Source organism: Callithrix jacchus, chromosome 6, assembly GCF_049354715.1.
Source record: "Callithrix jacchus isolate 240 chromosome 6, calJac240_pri, whole genome shotgun sequence".
NCBI classification, from domain to species: Eukaryota; Metazoa; Chordata; class Mammalia; order Primates; family Cebidae; genus Callithrix; species Callithrix jacchus.
This window is the reverse complement of record NC_133507.1, coordinates 106,190,699-106,215,614: the sequence shown is the minus strand read 5'-3', so window position 1 is coordinate 106,215,614 and position 24,916 is coordinate 106,190,699. Positions and strand designations below refer to the sequence as shown.

Genomic DNA, 24,916 nt, shown 5'->3' with positions numbered 1-24,916 from the left:
TAGCAAATGAAACAAAGCGAAGCAAAAAACCTGGAAACTCACTGGATGTTAATAGAAGATTAGCTAAATCTTGAAACATTCATACAATGGAACACTACAGAGCAGTGAAAATGAATTAGCTGGACTGGCGATGTGGCTGATGACTGTAATCGCAGCAGATCACAAGGTTAAGAGCCCCAGACCATTCTAGTCAACATGGTGAAACCCCGTCTCTACTAAAAATACAAAAAATTAGCTGAGTGAGATGGCATGTGCCTATAGTCACAGCTACTCCAGAGGCTGAAGCAGGAGAATCACTTGAAGCCGGGACGTGGAGGTTGCAGTGAGCCGACATAGTGCCACTGCACTCCAGGCTGGTGACAGAGCGAGATGCTGTCTCAAAAAAAAAGAATTAACTGGTCTCAAAAAAAAAGAATTAACTGGACTGGTGCTGTGGCACTGGCCTGTAGTCCCCAGCTACTAGGGAACCTGAGGCAAGAGTTCACTTGAGTCCAGGAGTTGAAGGCTGTGGTGTACTGTGATTGTGCCTGCAAATTGTCACTGCATTCCAACCTGGGCAGCATAGTGAGATCTCATCTCTAAAAAATAACATAAATTAGCTAGAGCAATCCTATTTATCAATAGGATACATCTAAAAAATGTACTATTAAGCAGAAAAAAAATAGCAAGTTGGCTGGGCATGGTGGCTCACGCCTGTAATCCCAGCACTTTGGGAGGCTGAGGTGGGTGGATCACAAGGTTAAGAGATGGAGACCATCCTGGCCAACACGGCGAAACCCCATCTCTACTAAAATCACAAAAAATTTAGCCGGGCATGGTAGCACACGCCTGAGGTCCCAACTACTCGGGAAGCTGAGGCGGAAGAATCGCTTGAACCCAGGAAGCAGAGGTTGCAGTGAGCTGAGATTACGCCACTGCACTCCAGCCTTGTGACAGAGCAAGACTCTGTCTCAAAAAAAAAAAAAAATAGCAAGTTGTAGAAAGAGCTATACAATATGATAACATTTATGTAGCTTAAATATGAAAACACTGCTAAACATCGCTTAGGGATACATTTACTTAGAAGCACCAAAGTCAGTGGGGGCTGGGGAGAAAATGGGGTTTGGTGGGGCTATACAAGGAGTTCATCGTAGTCACTATTCTTTTTGTTATGCCTGAAATATTTTATTAAAAGCAAACCAAAACAGAATAACTCCCAGTGTTGTAAGATAGCTCCAAATTAAATTTTCTCTAAACTCTTTTTTTCTTTTTTCTGGAGACAGAGTCTCACTCTGTCCAGGCTGGAGTGCAACGGTGTGATGTGGGCTCACTGCAACCCCTGCTTCCTGGGTTCAAGCGATTCTCCTGCCTCAGCTTCCTGAGTAGCTGGGATTCAGGTGCCTGCCACCACGCTCAGCTAATTTTTGTATTTTTAGTAGAGACAGAGTTTTGCCATGTTGGCCAGGCTGGTCTTGAACTCCTGACCTCAGGTGATTCACCCACCTCGGACTCCCAAAGTGGTGAAATTGCAACCCTGAACCACTGCACCCAGCCAACTCTTATATTCAGTCCTAATTTCAACCTACTGCTTCCAAGAAATGCTGTCTGCTCTCAGCCTGGTGACACAATTGTTTTTAACCAGATGACTAAGACTCGTGTTTGTCTTGGGGAAGCCAAATCCTTCAGTCAGCAAGTCTACACAGGTCTTTCTTCTGACTTTATAATAAATGTTTTCTATTCCAAATATTCCAATCTGTTTGCCTAATTTTCTGTGAAAGGAGTGTTCATACAGAAAACCAAACACTGCATGTTTTCACTTATAAGTGGGAGTTGAACAATGAGAACACATGGACACAGGGAGGGGAACATCACACACTGGGGTCTGTCGGGGGATGGGAGGCAAGGGGAGGGAGAGCATTAGGACAAATACCTAATGAATCCAGGGCTTAAAACCTAGATGATGGGTTGATGGGTGCAGCAAACCACCATGACACATGTATACCTATGCAACAAATCTGGACGTTCTGCACATGTATCCCAGAACTTAAAATATAATTAAAAATTAATAAAATTATAAAAGAAGAAAGGGGTGTTCATAAGCTCCATATAAGATACCTTTAGGAACATGAGTTCAATGTGGGTTGTCAAATTTACTTGTCAGTCAGCTCTAAGACTACTGAAATGCGGTCAGGATAGTCTAGTTCTAGTTCTCAATCTGTCACTAACTACGAGCGTGAGACCTTAGTCAAATTCCTTAACTGTTCTAGCCTTCAGTTTTCTCACCATAAAATAAGGGTGGTGGATTAAATGATCTCTAAATTACGTTATAGATCTAACTTTTCATTATTCTAAGGCAGAATTTGAGGCTCTGCCAAGAAATTCCTCGGCTCTGAAGGTTCTCTCGTATCAGTTCAACTAAGCTGGTTGGTTCAATACAGGTTATCCGCAGGCAACTTCTAGGGATAATGTTTTCTATGCGCCTAAGTTGAAGGTATGGAGTCCAATTACCCCATCTGCCATGAGGCAAATGTCCTGGCTACTCATCTAGGTATCCACTAGTTATAGGTTAGAATTGTATTTGTAACTTACATAGGCGTTACCTGATAAATCCCTTAAGTGGTTGATAGTCTCTTTGCAATAACATTTTTCTACTTTTCCCCTGTTTTGCACTAGTAGTAATTAATTTGTTTTCTGAGGTATGGTACAAATATTTTTTGTTTATATTGCAATATTGTGTTAACAATGAACAAAGAGGGCCCATTGATAAGAAAGGTGTGATTTTGCTTTTTGAATTTATACCAATGTAAAACACTAAGCTCAGTGGGAGTAAGAAGTGTCAGCTTTTAGTCAAATCTGTTCATTTCAAGAGTTGTCAACTACCTACCTCTTGCAGTCAAGAATTACAGGTTAAAAGCAACCAAGTTTAGTTTAATTCATGTGGTGTTTGAATACAAAAGAAAGGAGATGGGTAAGTGGGGAGGTTTAAATATTACACAGTTAGTAGCTGGAAGGATACCTAATCCCAGATAACTCAGAATGCCAATGCAGTGTGGTGATAATGTAGAGAAATGCAGTTCATGAGCAAGGGCAGAGCTAGGGAAGTTATATAGCTACATTATGCACTAGCAAAGGCAAATTTTAGAAAGTGACACAATCATATACATTTGAGGATTAGTTTAGTGACTGAACATACTAATGAGAAACTATGCTCAATATGTATATGCTATATTTAAAATTAGAGGAAGCAATGGGAAAACTAGAAAACCTGGCATGAATATAAGTAGATTATCTGAAAAGATAAAGAAAGGCAAACAGCAGAAAACAAGAGTTTCACCTGCAATAGGAGATTCTAAATAAATAATACTAGCTAGGAAATATGGTAAATACAAATCTTGAAATAATTTTAAAATGTGTTTTTGTTTTGTTTTGTTTTGTTTTTAAGATGAAGGGTCTCACTGTGCTGCCCAGACTGGATTCAAACTGTTAGGCTAAAGCAATCCTCCTGACTCAGTCTTCTAAGCAGTTAGGACTACAGGCACACATCACCTTCCTGGCAAAATGTGTTGATTTCTTAATGCATCATCCAAATTTTTAAACTGCAGGCTGACAGTCACAGACTCCACCTTCATTTCAAGTATTGCTTGGTATTACTAATGTGGCAAAAACAAAAATAGAAGAAACAGTTGTGCAATTGCTGTAGTTGCAGTCAAAGATTCCCATGCATCAGTATGCCAAGATTTACAACAAATAGCTGGAATTATCTTATGCCTAATATAAGTGAACAAATACTGACCAGAATCTGTTGTTTTTACTGAAGCAGAAGTAGTAGGGCAGTTTCATTTACATAGTCCTTCCTTTTTGTGTTTTTGAGACAGTCTTGCTCTGTCTTCTGGTCTGAAGTGAAGTCGTGTGATCTTGGCTAACTGCAACCTCTGCCTCCTGGGTTCAAGGAATTGTCCTGCCTCAGCCTCCCGAGAAGCTGGGACTACAGGTTGCGCCACCATGCTGGCTAATTTTTGTACGTTTAGTAGAGGCCGGGTTTCATCATGTTGGCCCGCTGGTCTCAAACTCCTGATCTCAGGAGATCAGCCTGCCTCCGCCTCCGAAAGTGCCAGGATTACAGGCGTGAGCCACTGTGCTGGCCTCATTTACACATTCTGATCTAGCTAAGGAGCTCTTTCCTCACTTTGCTGTATGAAAGTGACCTTGAAGTGTGTGTGTGTTGGTGATGGTCCACAAGTCAAAATATGCCCATTTTTTGGAGATACTATCTGTGAAGCTCCACATGCCCTTGTTAAAATGGAAAGATTAAGGGGTGCTCGAAACTGTGAGTAAATAAACCCTGCCCAAATGAGAACTAGTCTAAATCGTTACTGTAGTTCTAAGAGTCTGAAATAAGTCAGAATTGTGACTTGCAACATTTTGTTTACCTGAGTTAGCTCGGGAACGTTGCCTCTGCTCTTCCTCAGCTCTCTTTGACTCACTGACACTTGTAAGCGCTGCCTTTTGTGTTCCTAAGTAGATGTGTCCCTGCGCACATCTCCATCATTGTAGTAACTGCATAACATAGTCATAGTTGACTTTCCTAGGAAACTTCCTTGAGTATAAAAATTATGTTTCTGCCAGGTGCAGTGGTGGCTCACGCCTGTAATCCCAGCACTTTGGGAGGCCGAGGTGGGCGAATCACGAGGTCAAGAGATTGAGACCATCCTGGCCAACATAGTGAAACCCTGTCGCCATTAAAATACAAAAATTAGCTGGGCCTGGTGGTGCACCCACCTGTAGTCCCGGCTACTTGGGAGGCTGAGGCAGGAGAATTGCTTGAACCTGGGAGGTGGAGGTTGCAGTGAGGCGAGATCACACCACTGCACTCCAGCCTGGCGCCTGGCAACAAAATGAGACTGTGTCTCAAAAAAAAAAAAAAAAAGTGTGTTTCTTCAGGTATGCGTACCTAGGGGCAGGTTTCATTTACATATTCTTTTGTTTTTGTTTCTTCAAATTTTGGGGGGAAGGAGAGGCTAATAGTGTATAAATGAAAGCAAATTGTCCCTCACTTGGTTTTGAATGCCTCCAAATGGTTCTCTGCATTTGGATGGGTTGATTGAGCCAATGGCAAAGAGTCCATTTGCGAATTGGCGTGGACCATTGTTGCCTGAGAAATCTCACAGGGCAATTCAAAGGGAAATCTCTGTGTCAGGTTACTTACTTTTTGCTATTTGCCCTTGTTCCTTATTAGGTGTAAGAAGAGTCTTCAAAATGCCTCAGCAGGTGCATATTATACAAGATTGGGTAATGTTCAAATGGCTATTCAATCATTTGTTTTACATAAACACTGTCCTTAGAACTGCCTGTATTTGCCATGCTTCTCACAGCAAGAACCCTTTCAAACTGCCTTCCTTACTGAGAAGTGGGTTTTGTAATATCAATTTCATTAGGTGTGATAACACTGGAAACTAGAACTATCCTCTCCATTAAAGATAAGTAACCTTGGGGCTTGCAACCAGGCTAAGTTACTTGTCTGGCTCACACAGTGAGTTGACAGCTGTGAGGGCACCCCTTACTCTACCATTCTCTAATAACTGCTACTACAGTGTCCAAACAGGGGCATAGCAGCAGCATAACACCTTCGCACGTGGGAAAACCCACAAGAGTGAACCAAACACCTCTATTTTCTCCTCCAGTGGGTGGTACCTTCCAGGTAAGTCAAGTAATCAGAGTAATTGCTCTCCAGGGAGTGGTTATGAACATGATTTAGCAAACTAGTTTTTAATCTCCTGTTTTCATCCTTTACAAAAGACACACCCTACCTTTGCCCACATTTCTGTCACACCACTTCTCTAGCAGACACTACCTGTTCCCCAAGCATGCAAATCCAGATTCCACGAGTTATGACAGACATTGAGAGCATGTATGTGCTACTGTCCTTCCTGAATTTTAATTTCTGTAGGCATAAAATATTTTTTATCTTAACATCTAATCTAGATAATTAAGAAGATTAAGTAAAGCTGACTATCTAATTAGTTACAAGTAAGTCTTTATTACTAAAGTATTTAGGTTAACCCAGAATGGAAGATGTTGCGTTAACCTCAATACTTACTTTATAGGAATTATAGAAAGAGAAAGAAATCTGCCTACCTAAATTTAGTGATTCCTCTTTACTGGTGCATGTGATTAAAAATATGGCATCAAATCCTTTAAGAATAACTTTTTAAATATTATAAAAATATGCCTTATTTTTGAGGATGTTGAGAAACTAAAACCTTCATATGTTGCTGATGGCAATGTAAAATGGAGCCTTCGCTTTGGAAAACAGTCCAGCCATTTCTGAAAAGGTTAAACATACAGTTACCATGTGATCTAGCAATTCTACATTTATGTCCAAGAAAACTGAAAACACATGTCCAGACAAAATCTTATAATAGAATGCTCCTAGTGTCATTCAAAATAGTCCAAAAATGGAAATTCAATGTTCATCAACCAAGAAACAAACAAAATATGGTATACTTAGAATGAAATTTTATTTCATAATAAAAATGAATCAAGTACAACATGGATGAACCTTGAAAAAAATGCCAAGAAGCCAGAGCAAATGTATGATTCCGTTTATATGAAATATCCAGAATAGGCAAATCTCTAGAGACAAAAATGTAGATTACATTGCCTAGGACTGGTGGGTTAGGAGGAAATAGAGTGCCTACTCATAGCAGTAGAGTTTTTAAGATTTTAGTACTATTCTTTTTTTCTTTTAGTATCATTCTTTAAGGAAAAGAAAAAACTTTAAATTTTAGAGCAGTTTTGGTTTTACAGTAAAATTGAGAAGACGCAGAGATTTTTTTTATATGCCCTGCTGCTTCCATACATGCACACTCACCCCCATTAACATCCCTCGTCAGAGTGGTTATAACTAATGAACCTACAATGACACATCATTATCACCCTAAGTCCACAGTAATGTTTATTTTTGGGTGATAAAAATGTTCTAAAACAAATTGTGGTGGTGGTTGCACAACTCCATTTTTAATTTAAAAAAATTTTTTTGAGACAGGGTCTCACTTTGTTGCTCGGACTAGAGTGCAGTGGCACTCACTGCAACCTCTGCCTCCTGAGCTCAAGTGATCCTCCCACCTCAGCCTCCCAAGTAGCTGGGACTACAGGTACACGACACCACGTCCAGCTAAGTTGTGTAGAGAAGGGGTTTTGCATGTTGCCCAGGCTGATCTCAAACTTCTTGGCTCAAGTGATCCTCTTGTCTTGGCTTCCCAGTGTGCTGGGATTACAGGCATGTGCCACTGTGCCCAGCCTGCACAACTCTTTGAATGTACTAAAGCTGTTGAACTGTATATTTTAAATGAGTGAACTGTATGACATATGAATTATATCTCAAGAAAGCTGGTAGCAAAACATTTTATGAGACAGTTGGGTTAATTTGAAGATGAACAGGGTAGATGATATAAAGCAACGACAGTGGTCTAAAGTTGCATTTATTAAAAAAAGATTTCTTGGGCCGAGTGTGGTGGCTCACGCCTGTAATCCCAGCACTTTGGGAGACCGAGGCGGGTGGATCACTTGAGGTCAGGAGTTTGAGACCAGCCTGACCAACAAAATGAAACCTTGTCTCCAAAAATAAATAAATAAATAAAAAATTTCTTTTAGAAATACTAAAAAAATTGTAAATGATTTTTTTTTTAGACTGTGTTTTGCTCTGTCGCCCAGGCTGAAGCGCAGTGGCACCATCTTGGCTCACTGCAACCTCCGCCTCCCAGGTGTAAGCAATTATTTTGCCTCAGCCTCCCAAGTAGCTGGGACTACAGGTGTACGCCGCCATGCCTGGCTAATTTTTTGTATATTTTTTAGTAGATACGGAGTTTCACCATGTTGCCCAGGCCGGTCGCGAACTCCTGAGTTCAGACAATTCGCCTGCCTCGGCCTCCCAAAGTGCTGGGATTACAGGCATGAATTGCACCTCGCCCCACATTCTATCAAAAGCAGGTTTTTTTTTTTCGTTATTTTTGTTTAAGACTAGACAAGTGCAGTGGTCAGAGGTGGAGCACCAGTAGTAAAGGAGTTTGTTCTGTAACTAAACAATCAAGATAATTTACTACCCTGTATCAGCCTAAAAGCAAGATCTTGAAGAAATATTTGTATACTCATGTTCAAAGCGGCATTATTCACAATACCTAAAAGATGGAAGTAACACAGGTGGTATACACATATAATGAATTAGTATTATGTCTTAAAAGGGAAGAAAATTCTGACACATGCTACATACAACATGGATAAACCACAAGGACATTATGCTATGCGAAATAAGCCAGTCACAAAAAGACAAGTACTGTATGATACCACTTCCATGAGGTGTCTAGTCAAATTCAGAGACAGAACTAGCATGGTGGTGACCAAGGCTGGGGGGAAAAAGGGGAATGAGAAATTGTTCAATGGGTACAGAGTTGTTTTGCAAGATGAAAAGAATTCTGGAGATTGGCTGCACAAGGTAAATGTACTTAATGCTAAGGAATTATACACTCAAAAACAGTTAAGATGATAAATTTTATTGTGTAGATACAAAACTTTAAAAATTGATTCCATCTTTCTTTTTTTTTTGAGACGGAGTTTCGCTCTTGTTACCCAGGCTGGAGTGCAAAGGCACAATCTCGGCTCACCGCAACCTCCACCTCCTGGGTTCAGGCAATTTTCCTGCCTCAGCCTCCTGAGTAGCTAGGATTACAGGCACGCACCACCATGCCCAGCTAATTTTTTGTATTTTTAGTAAAGACGGGGTTTCACCATGTTGACCAGGATGGTCTCGATCTGTTGACCTCGTGATCAACCCGCGTCTGCCTCCCAAACTGCTGGAATTACAGGCTTGAGCCACCGCGCCCGGCCGATTCCATCTTTCTTATCAAATCTTACTTTTTAACTCTCGTGTTTTTCCCATTTCAGTTAGACTGCTCTCTTCATTGTACTTCCAGTATGCCTCTTAGCCTTTGCATCTTGTTGTTTCTTCTCTGTAATGGTCTTTCACGGTCACCCACCCATTTTCAAAAGGTTGCTTGTGTTTTCGCTCCAAAGACATCACCTTATACATCCAACTAGGAGTCACATCTTCCATGTTATCCCTACTCTTTCAAACCACAGTCCTCTCTCTTTTCTGCACAACACAGAAGGACCTACACATGGCTTTAATGCTTTAGCTTAGCCTCTCCGACCACACCTCCTAAGACCCTGAGGATCAGGGGGCATTATTTCACAGTTCTCCTGCATCTCTCTCCCATCCCAACAAATACACACGCTACTAGCATGGAGCTCCTCACACAAGCTCCTCTGGTGAAGACGCAACGCACCGGGCAGTGCATCTCAACACATCAAATTAACCGCGCGCACAGGAGCCTGATGTAGCAAATGTGGGTCCTTCAGGATCCTTGAAGGCGGTCCTATAATTTGCAGTTTTCTACCCTCCAAAACACTTTGTGGGCCGGACGCGGTGGCGCACGCCTGTAATCCCAGCACTTTCGAAAACCCAAGCCGGCGGATCACTTGAAGTCAGGAGTTTGAGACAAGGCTGGGAAACACGATCAAACGCTTCTCTACAAAAAACAAAAAACAAACAAACAAACAAAAAAAATTAGCTGGGGGTGGTGGTGCGCTCCTGTAATTCCAGTCACTCGGGAGGCTAAGGCAGGAGGATCACCTGAACCTGGGAGGTCGAGGCTGCAGTGAGCCATGATCGCGCCATTGCACTCCAGCCTGGGCGACGGCGGTGAGATCCTGTCCCAAAAAAAATAAAACCTACCACTTCCCCACATATCATCCCAGGGTAAAGCACGCGACGGAGGAGCGAAGCAGTGTTGATTTGCGGAGGCGCTCAAGTAAGAAATCCTTGAGTCTCGCTGGCCGACTCAAGGGTCTCGGAAGCCTCCACGGGGCTGTCTCCCTCCCCAAAAGGCAAAGAACCGTTAAAAAATTGTGCTTCCGGCACAAGCTTCCGCGCCTGCTCGGAAACGGAAGCGTGGACGCACAGCTCTGTTAAGGGAAGTCGCAGGGCACAATTTCCTTCATTGCAGTGGCCCGTAAACCAGAAGTGAAAGGCGGTTTCCTTCGGGTATCAGATCCCCGATCAAAGGAAGTTCCAGTTGGACGACTTTTACTCAGGGTTTCCCGAATCCTCTTTAGCTCTTCCTATCACGTTCCCTGCTTGCTGGTACACTATTGCTGTGGCCACTTAGTTCCAACCTTCTCTGCAACTTTCCAAGGGTCGTAACTGCACTCGGCCACCCTTTCCTGAAAAAACAAAAAAACAAAAAACAAACCTTTACCCTACGGGTGCCCATCAGGGTCAACTATCGTTCTCCGCGAGGGGCAAAGCTCCCGGGGACTTTCCGCTTAACACCGCCAGGCTGGCGCCTGCGCGGGGCGTTACCATAGAGAGGCAGTCGCCTCTCTGGTCTCGGTTTACGTTCTCTATGGTGCAGCCGGGTCGGTGGCGGTAAGGAGAAAAAGGGGGACCGCACTGCGCAGGCGCTCTCGGCGTCTCTCGGCGTCTCTCGGCGTCTCTCGCCGTCTCTCGCGCTCTTGGTCTTTTTTTTTTCTTTTTCTTTTTTTTTTTTTTTTTTTTTTTTTTTTTTAATCCCCGCACCAAGCGCTTAACCTCATTGGGGTGGAGGAGAAGGTGGCGGCTCTCTGGTCCGCAGCGGCAACAGTAACGAAAAACAGGGCTGTAAGTACCCGATCAGGGGGGCGGAGGGTCAGACCCGAGCCCTCCCGCGGCCCTGGCTCCCCCCACCCCCCGGCACATTGGCGGGCGCCGGGTCTGGGTGGGGGCGATGTCCAGCACTGTCATCGGCTCTTGGGTGCACTTTGGGGGATGGGGTGGCCCTGAGGTGGGAGCCTGGCAAGGAGCGGGATGCGAGGGTTGTTTATACAGCTAGTAGGTCGCTGAGCCCAGGCTGCTTTGCAAAGGGAGGGGGTCGGCCGTAGGGTCAGTCCGGCTTTGTGTGCCCCTGTTTCCCTTTCCCAGACCCCACCCGGGCCCCCTTTTTATCCTGAGTCCCCTTCAGGGTGGGAGAAGCCAGCGAACCCGGGACGCGTTTGAAAAGAGGGGAGGGGGCGAGGGAGAGAAACCCACAACAACTAGTCGTCGGCGAGTGATGGGTGTGGAGAAAGATCCAGAGGGAAGGGGTGCCGGGAGGCGGGCGGCCCGGCTTCCTGGCCCGGGCTCCCAGCCCGGCCAGACAAAAGCTGCGCGAGCGTCGCCGACGGAGCGGCTGGCCTGATGGGATGCGCAGGGTCCCCTTGGTCCTCTTGGTCCTCTTGGTCCCCGGGGCCTTCGAAGAGCTTCTTTCTGAAGATGGGAAAGCGAACAAGTGCTGAGTTAAGCCTGTACAGCCTTCTCAACTTGCCTTTGTTGTCTTTGGTGTTGGCAGAGACGCTCTGACGAAGATGAGCGTGTGATCTTGCACCTTAGCCTGGCTAGGTACAATGGAGCTAATCACATTTTGCTTTCCATTTTCCGAGCTGCTTGGATGAGCATGGGGCTTTCCAGAGTTTAACTTATTACATAATATTTTTAAAATAGTTGTTTGTTTGTTTCTAAAATTAAGAAAAACTTAGGTGGAGTCTTAAAGCATGCTGTGTTGGAGCTGAGTGAGTTTCTGTGTAGTGGGGTGCTTTCGTTAAATACTGACCATTCGTAGAACCTGTGAGCTCTTTAAACATGATACTTTCTTTAATTTGTAGATGTGGCAATGAGAGCTTCAGATTCTCTAGTCCTTTGGGAGGCAGTGATGCAGAAGAGTCAGAAGCGATACAGTTTCATGCTGCCATGTACCTTCCATCCTATTTGGATTCCACAGTCCGTTTTTAATTCTGCCATTAGAAATTGTTTTTATTACTATTATTATTTATGACGTTGACTGACCTCTCCATATGAGGGATCCTGGACATTGGCTGTGTTTGCTTATCAAGGGAGTGGGGGGGAGAATAGCAACATTGATGTAGTGATAATACAGATACAAAATAATACAGCGCCTCAGAGTACTGAATATTATTTACTTTTTACATTTATTAAGAGATGTACATTTCAGTGATCTGGTGGTTATCTTGTAAAATTGTGTAATTGCACCTTTTTAGCGGTTGTTACTCAAATCTCAGTTTCTATAATTAATTGCTTATTATGGGCTAACTTGTAACACCATTTTAGACTTCTAAAGTTTTAATTTTTTTTTTTTTTTAGAGAAGGAAAGAAAAAAAGGAGTGAAGGAGAGGAAGAAAGGAAGAAAAAGAGGGAGAGAGAAGGGAAATGTTGCTTTATTCTAAAAAAAAATGGGTATTAATAATGGCCAATCAATGTTTCATTTAAACCTATGAGTAGGTGTGATGTGGTATTGACAAGAATGTATATTTTGTGTATTTAAAGTGGAGAGCTCTATAAATATTAAGTTTACTTGTTCCAGATCTGAGTTCGAGTCCTTGATATCTTTATTAATTTTCTGTCTTGTTGAGTCTAAGTCTCTTTATAGGTCTTATGTATCTGGGTGTTAGGATCATTAGCTCTTCTTGTTGCATTGATTCTTTTACCATACTATATCTTTGTTGCTTTAAGATCTATTTTATCAGATACGAGAATTGCAACTCCTGCTTTTTATTTATTCATTTATTTTTGCTCTCCATTTGGTTGGTAAATCTTTCTCCATCCCTTTGTTTTGAGTCTTTGTGTATCCTTGCAAGTGAAATGGGTCTGGATGTAACATGCAGTTGGGTTTTGGCTGTATCTTTTGATTGGGGGATTTAGTCGATTTAAATTTAGGATTACTGCCATTTGATGTTAACTGGCTGTTTTATCCATTCGTTGATGTAAATTCTTCTTTATGTTGATGCTCCTTACTTTTTGGTATATTTTTAGAAAGGCTAATACTGGTTGTTTTTTTCTATGTGTAATGCTTCTTTCAGAAGCTCTTGTAAAGCAGTCCTGGTGGTAATAAATCTCTGAGTACTTGCTTGTTCATAAATGATTTTATTTTTCCTTCAGTTGTGAAGCTTCGTTTGGCTGGATATGAAATTCTGGGCTGAAAGTTCTGTTCTTTAAGGATGTTGAATATTGGCCCCCACTCTCTTCTGGCTTGTAGAGTTTCTGCTGAGAGATCTGCTGTAAGTCTGATAGGCTTCCCTTTGTAATTAACCTGACCTTTCTTTCTGGCTGCCCTTAGTAATTTCTCCTTTGTTTCAACCCTGGTGAATCTAACAATTATGTGCCTTGGGGTTGCTCTTCTTGAGGAATATCTTTGTGGTGTTCTCTGTATTACCTGGGGTTGAATATTGTCCTGCTTTGCTAGTTTAGGAAAATTTTCCTGAATAATATCCTGAAGAATATTTTCCAGCTTGGATTCATTCTCTCCGTCGCATTCAGGTACACCTATCAAACGTAAATTAGGTCTTTTCACATAGTCCCACATTTCTTGGAGACTTTGCTCATTCCTTTTTATCCTTTTTTCTCTAATCTTGTCTTCTCCTTTTATTTCATTAAGTTGTACTTCGACCTCTGATATCCTTTCTTCTGCTTGAACAATTCGAGTGTTTAAACCTGTGCATGCTTCTCGGAGTTCCTGCATTGTATTCTTCAGTTCCATTAATTCACTTATATTTCTAAGTTGTCTATTCTCATTAGGATTTCGTCAAACCTTTTTCAAAGTTCCTAGTTTCTTTACATTGGGCTGCAACATGTTCTTTTAACTCACAGAAGTATCTTATTATCCATCTTTGGAAGCCTGATTCTGTTAATGGGATGCATTCGTTCTCCATCAAGCCTTGTTCCCTTGTTGATGAGGAACTGTGATCCTCTTTAGAGGGAGAGGCGTTCTGATTTTGAGTATTCTCAGCCTTTTTATGCTGGTTTCTTCCCATCATTGTAAATTTATCCACCTGTGGTCTTTGTAATTACCAACTTTCAGATTAGGTCTCTGAGTGGACATCCAAATTGTTAATTCCCAGGGCTGAAATATGAGCAACCCACTGCGCCAGGCGCCGGCCAAAAGACTGATGGTGCTTTTCTGCCCGGGAATCTCCAGTCTGGCTTCCTTCTTGAGTCTGTAATAGGCAACTCTGCCTTCCCGGAGCTCCAAACATTGGTTAGAAGGGGAACCAGTCCCGTTTACTCTGCACCAAGAGCTGTCGCGCCGAGGTGCTGGCACAACTGCTGCGCCAGCCACAAGAGTCGCACTGGTGACCCTTGTGGCTCCTCCAAACCTCAGTCAGAAGGGGAACCAGTCCTGTTTACTCTGCACCAAGAGCTGCCGCACCGAGGTGCTGACGAAACCGCTGCGCCAGCCACAAGAGTCGTGCTGGCGACCCATGGAGCTCCTCCACTGGGAATCTTCTGCTCCGTGAGCAACCAAAATTTGTCTGAAAGTGTGGCATCCTCTAGTTGTCTGAGCTTTCGCTGGGAGCTGCAATCCCGAGATGTTAGCGATTGGCCATCTTGGATCGTTCTTCCAGTTTTAATTTTTATGAAGGAGTTTCCAACCATAGGTTTTAATTCTCCCAAGTAAAGTTAACCAAAGTCAGGACTCCTTTGAAGAGACTTTGTTGGTGCCACGTGGAGGTGTCAAATATTATATCTTTGTGTTACTACTGAATTGGCAAATACAGAAAAGGCTTTTGCTAAGTTTGCACCATAAGTTTGTGTTAGAATGGAAAACCCAGATCTCCTAGTATGTTAGACTTTTGAATTAACCCACAGATTCAACTTTATTTATGTAAAGAGGTAAGCATTTTTTTTTAAATTGATAGCAAATAAAAATCTGAAGCCTGGTATATTATGTTTCCATAACTAATGGGATAGAATCTCTTAAGTGCAGTTCAGATGTTAGGAACTTGCTTTTTATAGAGCAAGATTTCAGAGTCTTAAAATAGTTTGACAGGGATGTTGAGAAATGATTGGCCAGAAGAGCATTAAGTTTGTCATTCAAGTGTGTTATATTTTGTTTACTGGTTTTGTTTATTATTTTTAGTTTTAGTTTTTAAGACAGAGTTTCGCTCTTATCATCCAGGCTGAAGTGCGTGGCACCTCACTGCAGCCTCCATTTCCCAGATTCAAATGATTCTTTTGCCTCAGACTCCTGAGTAGCTTACAGGTACCCACAGCTACACCCAGCTAATTTTTAGTAGAGACAGCGTTTTACCATGTTGGTCAGGCTGGTCTCCAACTCCTGACTTCCGGTGATCTGCCTGCCTTGGCCTCCCAAAGTGCTGGGTTACAGGCATGAGCCATCGCGCCTAGCCTGTGTTTATTGGTTTTAGATTTAGATTTTTTGTTTCAGTCTTGTTTATTTTCTTTTCTTTTCTTTTCTTTTTTTTTTTTTAGACAGAGTCTCACTCTGTAGCCAGGCGCCAGGCTGGAATACAGTGGTGTGATCACGGCTTGCTGCAACCTCTGCCTCCCAGGTTTAAGCAATTCTTCTGCCTCAGCCTCCTGAGTAGCTGGGACTACAGGCATGCCAGCATGCCCAGCAAATTTTTGTATTTTTCGTAGAGACAGGGTTTCACCATGTTGGCCAGGATGGTCTCGATCTCTTGACCTCATGATCCACCCGCCTCAGCCTCCCAAAGTGCTGGGATTACAGGTGTGAGCCACTGTACCCGGCATCATTCTATTTTCTTAAGTAGCTTAATGTAGTGATTTATAAGTTGAGTGAGATGGTTTCTTGGGCCTAAGACTTAAATTTATTGAGACCCATCTATTCTATTCTATTTTTTTTTTAATTTAGAGATGGAGTTTCTCCTCGTTGGCCAGGCTGGTCTCGAACTCCTGACCTCGTGATCTGCCTGCCTCGGTTTCCCAAAGTGCTGGGATTACAGGAGGTGAGCCACCGCTCTCAGCCACTTTTTTTTTCTTTTTTTTTTTCAATGTCCTTTAAATGCAGTTCCTGAAACAAAACAGAAGATATGACCTGACCAGAATATGCAGCTGTTTTCTTAGGGAACTGAATCATTGATTTTCAGACTTCATTGTGCATTCCTGCTCTGCCACTTACCAGTGCTGTGATTTTAGGCCAATTAAATAATCTCAGTATTTTAGCATCTTTGTCTGTAAAACAAGGGTGAGAGGAAGGGCAGTGTTAATTGTAGCACTTACCTAAAGGTTGTTGTTAAGATTAAATGAGATAATGTAAAGTGTTGAGGGTAGTGACTGGTATGTGTTAAGGGTAATAAATGGTGGGAGTTAATAACTATGTAATAGTAGTTGTGGTAATCAAGTCACTGGAATCGCTTTAGGACCTTGTGAAAATACAAGCAGCCTGGCCTTACTTTATTCTCTTCCACTCAGACAATTTGTATGGGACGTGGGTAGCCACAGTTTTAACAGATGATTTTTAGATGACCCGGAGGTGGAGAACTCTGCACCCTACATTCATGATATAAGTTATTGCATTAACTTTTACAAATTAAAAATTTTAAATTCCCCAAGTAGTAGATGAATAGATCTTCCTAAAAGATTCAAACAATGCACATACAGGTAAAGGCATGGCTCCCAATTTCAGACTCCTGGAGAAAAGAGAAACACCCACTTACTTGTTTGGAAAAACCCACATTTCCTTCCACACACTGTTACCCCTTTTGTAGATTTATAAGTATATGTCTTCATAGTAGTAATAGGTAAATTGAAAAGATAAAAAATGATTTTCAAAGCACGTTTACAGTCATAATCTTTGTTCCTTTCCAAGTCCTATGATATGGGTAGGGGAGATAGCATCACAGTCCTATCAATTTGCAGATGAGAAATCAAGACCTGCAAGTGAAATTTGCCCTGATTAATCTAGAATGAGAATTGGACCTTCTGTCCCTCAGCCTAATGTCCTTTTCATGTGAACCACACTGTCTCCTAGCTACATAATCTTGGCTTATATTGAAGTTGTGGCTCATGAAGTCATCTAGTCTTTTTGCCATGCCAGTAGCTGTGAAATCAGATTTCCTCCTTTCCTTTAGTGCATATATACGTGCTTTTAGAAAAATGTAATTTCTTGGATAGGAGAGTATTTAAGGAAAAAAAAGAAAAAATAAAAAGTAAATTTGGTGTTTTATATATATATATTTTTATTATTATTTTTTTAAAGATGGTGTTTCACCATGTGGGCCAGGCTGGTCTCGAACTTGTGACCTCAGGTGATCCACCCACCTTGGCCTCCCAAAGTGCTGGGATTACAGGCATGAGCCACCACGCCCAGCCTCAAGGGTTTTATATTTTTGTGTATCTGTTAAGATTGATTTGTTGGGGAAAGAAATCTAGAACTGGCCTCTTAGCCATCTGATAGCTTGGTGCATTTGGGTGAGCCTGTCTTTGTTCAGGATAGCTGAGGTCAGTGTAGCACTTTCCTTCACTGCTGTTCAATTATCTCTCTAGGTAGAATCAGTTAAATTTATTCATAGTCTTAATAATCTAGCAATAATACAGAAAGTTGAGAGACCAGTGGAGGAAAACCCACATTAAACCATCCCAGCGTGAGCTATTACTTCCCAATATGTCACTCTTTGAGACTGTCATGTGTCCATTCCTTTTTTTTTGAGATGGAGTCTCACTCTGTCAACAGGTGGGAGTGCAATGGCGCAATCTCAGCTCACTGCAACCTCTGCCTCCCAGGTTCAAGTGATTTTCCTGCCTCAGCCTCCCAAGTAGCTGGAACTACCGGTTCGTGCCACCACACTGAGCTAATTTTTGTATTCTTAGTAGAGATGGGGTTTCACCATGTTGGCCAGGATGGTCTTGATCTTTTGACCTTGTAATCCACCTACCTCGGCTTCCCAAAGCGTTGGGATTACAGGTGTGAGTCACTGTGCCTGGCGTGTCTATTTTTTTTGTAAGTAATTTTAGGTTTTGCATGTTTTGTGAATGGTTTTGTTATAATTACATAGTATATGTAATTTTAATTTTTAATAGCTTTGCCATTTTGAGTTAATATGGCAAATTTTGGTAAACCGTTTTGAGATTTTTTTTTTTGAGACAGGGTCTCACTCTGATGCCCAGGCTGGAGTGCAGTGGCGCAGTCTCAGCTCACTATAACCTCCACATCCCGGATTAAAGCAATTCTCCTGCCTCAGCCTCCCAAGTAGCTGAGATTACAGGCATGTGCCACCATGCCTTGTTAATTACTGTATTTCTAGCAGATATGGGTTTTTCACCAGGTTGGCCAGGCTGGTCTCAAACTCCTGACCTCAAGTGATCCACCTGCCTCAGCCTCCCAAATGCTGGGATTATAGGTGTGAGCCTCTGTGCCTGGCCTGAGATCTTTGACATGAAGTTTTTTTATTTTTATTTTTTTAAGCCAAAAGACACTTTGTCACCCAGGGTGGAGTGTGGTGGTGTGATCACAGCTTACTGCAGCCTTGACTTCCCACCTCAGCCTCCTGAGTAGCTGGGATTAGCCAGGTGTGTGCCACTACCCTTGCTAATTTTTATGGTTTTTTTTGTAGAGACAGGGTCCCACTTTATTGTTCAGGCTGGTCTCAAACTCCTGGACTCAAGCAGTCCCCTTGCCTCACCATCCCAAAGTGCTGGGATTATAGACATGAGCCACTGTGCCTGAGTAGTTAAGTGGGATTAAAAAAAAAAAAAAAGAAGTGGGATTATTGAATTGAAGGGTATTTATGACCTTTTTTTTTTAGAGAGACATGGTCTTGCTCTGTTGCCTAGGCTACTCCAACTCCTGGGTCCAGTGATCCTCCTTCCTCTGCTTCCTGAGTAGCTGGGACTGTAGGCACACACCAGTACATCCAGTCTTATATTTATGACTATTGATAGGTATTGCTTCTAGGTAACCACAACTTTGTACCATTTAGTAACTTTCCCAGCAATCAGAGGATATGTTAATTTCACAAAAATGTTACCAACTTCTGGTGAATATAATTTAAGTATGTTTTTTGCTATTATATAAGGTGTAGCTGATGCATTATTTTTATTTTTCACTACTTTTTGTGTTTATTTAAAAAAATAAGCAATCCTGATGGCCTTCAGTATGAAGAAACTGTATGAAACTCGCATTGGGTATTACACACAGGTGGTCTCTGTTACTTCTTGGTTTCCAACCCTGTCATGCATGACCAAAACTATTGCGTTTCTAGATGGGCACTGAGGAAGATGCAGCCTTTGCTGTGTGGGGTAGATTGTTGTAGTTGTCCACATCAGAATGTAATCTTACTACATTTTTGTGGTATACCTTCTAGTGTTTCTTTAAACAGTGTGTGCTAGGCTCCTGTGTAAAATATTTAGTAATCAGAATGTCTATGGGCGTGGGTGAGCTATCTGTTTTTTTTTTTTTTAATAGGTTCCCCAAGTGCTTCTGGGGCTATACAAGTTTGAGAGCAGCCTCTGGGGACTACCTTTTGGCTAACTTTCTTCACAGACTGTGTCTTTCCTGTGGGTAGAGGCAGCCTCCGTTATGAACAGTAGCTCAGATATGCTAACAGAGACTCATTGTATAGAGAGAATGAATTGTGTAGCAGTGCCTTCCTAAATAAGAGTAGCTGGGTTCGTTCTTGGAACAACGAGCCAGTCTTTCCTAAGAGAGTTGAACTACATAAAAACAGCTCCTTCTCTGATGTTTTTCTGTGGTGCTGGTGGCTGTTTTATTAAGTTCTGGTAAGTCATAGTGTTCTCCCAACTCAAGCCGTATTCTGCTCAGCCTTTGATTGACTGAAAGAAGCATAGATCTATTGCCACACTAGCCATCATTTGTGACTGAACACGCACCATTTGTCAGGCAGTTGACTGGGTGCTAGAGGTGTAGTTCTGCCAATTCTTACAGTTAACATTTAAAGGCAGGTGCCATTGTCATTTTATAATGGGAGAAAGCAGAGACTTGGAGAAGTTGAATACTTTGTTTATTGTCCCACAGCTGCAGAGAAGCAGAATTTGGCTTTCGAAATTTTCAGCATGCTTTTCATTTCTCTGATTTTTTTTTTTTCCCAGCTCAGGTTGTTCTTTCTTCATGAAGGTCAGTGGGCTGCCTTGGGAAAAGGTCTGCTCCCACTATCTGGCAGCATCTGGAAACCACTCACTAGTCAGGAGGAATGTAGGGATGCAGACCTCCCATTAGGGTTTCCACGAGGATTATATCAGATGACTGTACAGTCCTTTTAGATTTGAGTTCCTGATATGAAATCTAACCTTAGACAGTCCAGTTGACTGAAGACCTGATAAAGTTTTTTCTTTTCTAAAAAATTGTTTATTTTATTTATTTTTATTTATTTATTTATTTTTTTTGAGATGGAGTTCCACTCTTGTTACCCAGGCTGGAGTGCAATGGCGCGATCTCGGCTCACCACAACCTCAGCCTCCTGGGTTCAGGCAATTCTCCTGCCTCAGCCTCCTGAGTAGCTGGGATTACAGGCACACGCCACCATGCCCAGCTAATTTTTTGTATTTTTAGTAGAGACAGTTGTTTCACCATGCTGACCAGGATGGTCTCGATCTCTTGACCTCCCACCCTCTCCACCTGCCTCGGCCTCCCAAAGTGCTGGGATTACAGGTGTGAGCCACTGCGCCTGGCCTATTTATTTATTTTTTATTTTGAGACGGAGTTTTGTTCTTGTTGCCCAGCCTGGAGTGCCGTGGTACAGTCTTGGCTTATTGCAACCTCGGCCTCCGGGGTTCAGTGATTCTCCTGCCTTAGCCTACTGGGTAGCTGGGATTACAGGTGCCTGCCACACGCCCAGCTAAGTTTTTTTCTTTTAAGTGTTTTATTGTATTAAAATACGCATAACATAAAATTGTTCATTTAAACCTTTATTTTTTTTTTTTTGACACGGAGTTTCGCTCTTGTTGCCCAGGCTGGAGTGCTAAGCTTGCTGCAACCTCTGCCTCCTGGGTTCAAGCTATTCTCTTGCCAGAGCCTCCTGAGTAGCTGAGATTACAGGCATGAGCCACACTTGGCTAATTTTGTATTTTTTTTAGTAGAGACGGGGTTTCACTATGTTGGTCAGACTGGTCTCGAACTCCTGACCTCAGGTGATCCACCTGCATCAGCCTCCCAAAGTGTTGGGATTACAGGTATGAGCCATTGTGCCTGGCCTAAAATTTATTATTTAGGGATGGAGTCTCACTCTGTCACCCAGGCTGGAGTGCAGTGGTACAATCTCAGCTCACTGTAACCTCCACACCCCCCAACCCTGGGTTCAAGCAATTCTCCTGCCTCAGCCTTCCCAGTAGATGGGGTTATATGTGCCTGCCACCGTGCCTGCTAATTTTTGTATTTTTAGTAGAGATGGGGTTTCACCATCTTGGCCAGGCTGGTGTTGAACTCCTGACCTTGTGATCCACCTGCCTTGCCTCCCAGAGTGCTGGGATTACACTGTGCCTGGCCTTAAAATTTGACTATTTTTTTTAGAAACAAGGTCTCACTGTATTGCCCAGGCAGATCTCAAACTTCTGGGCTCAAACAATCTGTTCACCTGTGTCTATCAAAGTGTTGGGATTACAGACGTGAGCCACTGCGTTTGGCCTGAAAATTTGTTAACTAGCTATTTAAGATTCTGGTAACTGAATTTTGAATTGGGAAATATACTCAGTTTAGAGGTTTTTTGTATATCTAGATATTGCCTTTTCTTTTTTGACAAATGCTTAGTTTCAACAGTTACTTTGAGTTTGAGCAATGAGTATATATTACTTTTTTAACAAAAAATTAAACAGCATTAGAAAATTCTTGTCTAGAAATTCCAAAAGTTAACTAGTGAAGTCTCTGATCTTTCTCTCTGAATCCGTATTATTATATTTACCTCCATCACACTCTTTAGTGTTGGGTAGTGGCTAATGTTACTTGTACTAAGAGATCAGACCTCCCTGGGGAGTCCATTTTGCAATCTGCAGTCCAGATGTCAGTGAAGGGAAAGATTCAGCTTGAAGGTTGGCCTTTGCTTTTTGTTTTCCAGTAAATTTTGATCCTTAAGTGGGTATTTTTTAGTATCTTGTTATGTGAAGACTTTTGTTATCTGAGATGTTGGTTATTCATTTGTTGTCTTTTTTAGAAGATGTTTATTATTGACAGTAGAAACAAAGGAAGAAATTATTTTATTCTTTTTAGTTCCAAGCAATATAACAACATCAGAGAGGTCAGAGCAAATATGGTATTTCATATGCTTTTCAGATAATTGTCAATCAACAGAGTGATGTTTTTTCTTTCCTTCCTTCCTTCTTTCTCTCTCTCTTTCTTTCCTTCTTTCTTTTTCTTTCTTTCTTTACTTTTTTTAGAAATGTAATCTTGCTTATTGCCCAGGTTGGAGTGCAGTGGTGTGATCATAGCTCATTGCTGCCTGGAACTCCTGGCTTCAAGTGATCCTCCTGCCTTGGCCTCCTAAAGTGCTGTGATTGGATTATAGGAGTGAGCCACAGTGCCTAGGTCTCCAAGAGAGTGATTTAACAAGAGTTTAAACTTCCTCAGTAGGAAGCATGATTTATGCCAGGGAGAGTAGGAAGGAAGGATGCCAACTATTTTTTAGTACCTCCATCCTTTTTTTTTGAGATGGAGTTTCGCTCTTGTTACCCAGGCTGGAGTGCAATGGCACAATCTCAGCTCACCACAACCTCCGCCTCCTGGGTTCAGGCAGTTCTCCTGCCTCAGCCTCCTGAGTAGCTGGGATTACAGGCACGCACCACCGTGCCCAGCTAATTTTTTGTATTTTTAGTAGAGACGGGGTTTTACCATGTTGACCAGGATGGTCTCGATCTCCTGACCTCGTGATCCACCCGCCTCGGCCTCCCAAAGTGCTGGGATTACAGGCTTGAGCCACCGCGCCCGGCCCCTCCATCCTTCTTTATGGAGAAGTTTGACTGGTATGTATCTGAATCTGTAGCTATCGCTATACTTTTGGGCATATCTTTTATCTAAAAAGTTTGAGATGAGAAGCATTCTTTTCATTTAATAAATTACCCTCCAGGCATGGGATCCTATTCTGAGGAAGGTGGTCCTCTAAAAGATGCTCTCGATGTGAGCTGTCTGGGCTTACTGCTGATTCAGTGTACCTGTTGGGAGTGATTGGCATGCCAGGCAGATTTCCTGTGGTTTGTGACTGCGTTTCTGAAGTAAATTTAGTGAGGAAAGCTTGCCATTCTCTTTTTCTTTTCAGAACATGCAATAGATTTCTGAAGTGGCCAAAGGAGGATTTTTTTGGACAAAGGGACGGTATTTAGTTTTATTGTAGAGTTACTGATTTTATGGAGTCATGAAAGAAGGACTAAGCACTGGGAGATTAGAAATATCTCATTGTAATCATGTGTCTAGACCTCTTTTGGGGTGGGGTAGGGAGACTGGAAGGTATGCAGAAAGGGTGTACACAAGGCATTAATGAGAAATGGGTCTATAAACAAAGTCTTTTTTTTTTGAGACGGAGTTTTGCTCTTGTTACCCAGGCTGGAGTACAATGGCGCGATCTTGGCTCACCACAACCTCTGCCTCCTGGGTTCAGGCAATTCTCCTGCCTCAGCCTCCCGAGTAGCTGGGATTACAGGCACGCGCCACCGTGCCAAGCTAATTTTTTGTATTTTTAATAGAGACGGGGTTTCACCATGTTGACCAGGATGGTCTCAAACTCTTGACCTCGTGATCCACCCGCCTCGGCCTCCCAAAGTGCTGGGATTACAGGCGTGAGCCACCGCGCCCGGCCCCAGAAAGTCTTTAATAAAATGGCTGACATTAAAATAAGAGCGTTATTCTAGGGTATATCCTAGGTAATTACTAGAGATTGAACAAACTGGATACCTTGATCAAAATCTTCATTGAGCAAGCTTTGCTGTTATGCTTACGGGCAGAGGGAAAGGCTCTCAAGCCTTGTTCCCAAACTGCTCCATGCCTAAGAGGGAAGGCAGACAAGTGGTGGTTATTATTCTGTGTATTAAGCGTGCTGCTATGGGAGAACTGAAGATGGAGGGGATTCTATTCTGGGGCTGGGGGAAGACATGTGGTCCCTTCCTGTTTTGACCTGAAGGAGGTGAGGCTGTGAACCAGGTGCATACTTTCCTGGTGGGGTACTCTGGGGTCTGTTTGGTTGTTTTCCATTTTTGAGAGACAGTTTCGGCTGGGGACCTAGCTTGTGACTGTAAGACAATTAGATTGACTTTGGCTATAGTAATGTCATGTTCTCATTTTGTGAAGTGTCCACAAATAAGGGGCAAAAAAGCACTCTTGCTGAGAGAAGACTGTTGAAACTAACATGTTGTGGAGAGTCCTAGATGTTGATGAAATCAGGACTCTTGTATTTTCAAATTTTTACTTAAATCATAAACTGGTTAGTGATTCAGTTTTGGAATTCGCGGGACAGGGGTTAGGAAACTTGTTGCAATTGCATTTGCTTCTGAATAGTGATGGCATTATTAATATTTTACATTGTAGTTACAAGTTTATTATGTGTATTATTGAACATAGAAGTTTTTTTTTTTTTTGAGATGGAGTTTCGCTGTTGTTACCCAGACTGGAGTGCAATGGCATGATCACTGCAACCTCCGCCTCCTGGGTTCAAGCAATTCTCCCGCCTCAGCCTCCCGAGTAGCTGGTACTACAGGCGCACACCACCATGCCCAGCTAATTTTTGTATTTTTAGTAGAGATGGGGTTTCACCTTGTTGACCAGGGTGGTCTCGATCTCTTGACCTCGTGATCCACCCGCCTCGGCCTCCGAAAGTGCTGGGATTATAGGCGTGAGCCACCACGCCTGGCCTGAAAAAAGAAGTTTTAAGAAGACATCTAGATTCCCTAGATGTCTTCTTAAAACTTCTATGTTCAATAATACACATAATAATAATGCATCTCTTTTTATTATGAGTAAATGTAAATGTATTATGGTTACATGAGAATTCTCTTCATCTTGCTTAAATTATCTAGAAGTGAGAAACAGGACTATTAGTGAAATGCATGAAATTTTTCTATTATAAACTATTTTTTGAACAGGTAATATATACACAT

The 24,916-nt window shown here is 42.4% G+C and overlaps 1 protein-coding gene and 1 pseudogene across 49 annotated transcripts in view; one reads left to right on the top strand and one right to left on the bottom strand.

Moving 5' to 3' along the window:
* The first annotated feature begins 10,627 nt into the window (after positions 1-10,627).
* CLASP1 (cytoplasmic linker associated protein 1) overlaps positions 10,628-24,916 on the top strand; it is a 289,654-nt gene continuing 275,365 nt past the window's right edge. For all 49 annotated transcript variants that reach the window (XM_054257722.2, XM_078328019.1, XM_054257721.2 and 46 more), the window contains exon 1: positions 10,628-10,693. The gene's annotated coding sequence lies outside the window, so the exon portion shown is untranslated. The remainder of the gene's footprint in view (positions 10,694-24,916) is intronic.
* The window catches only part of LOC128932477 (uncharacterized), a 42,346-nt pseudogene continuing 28,536 nt past the window's right edge, over positions 11,107-24,916 (bottom strand).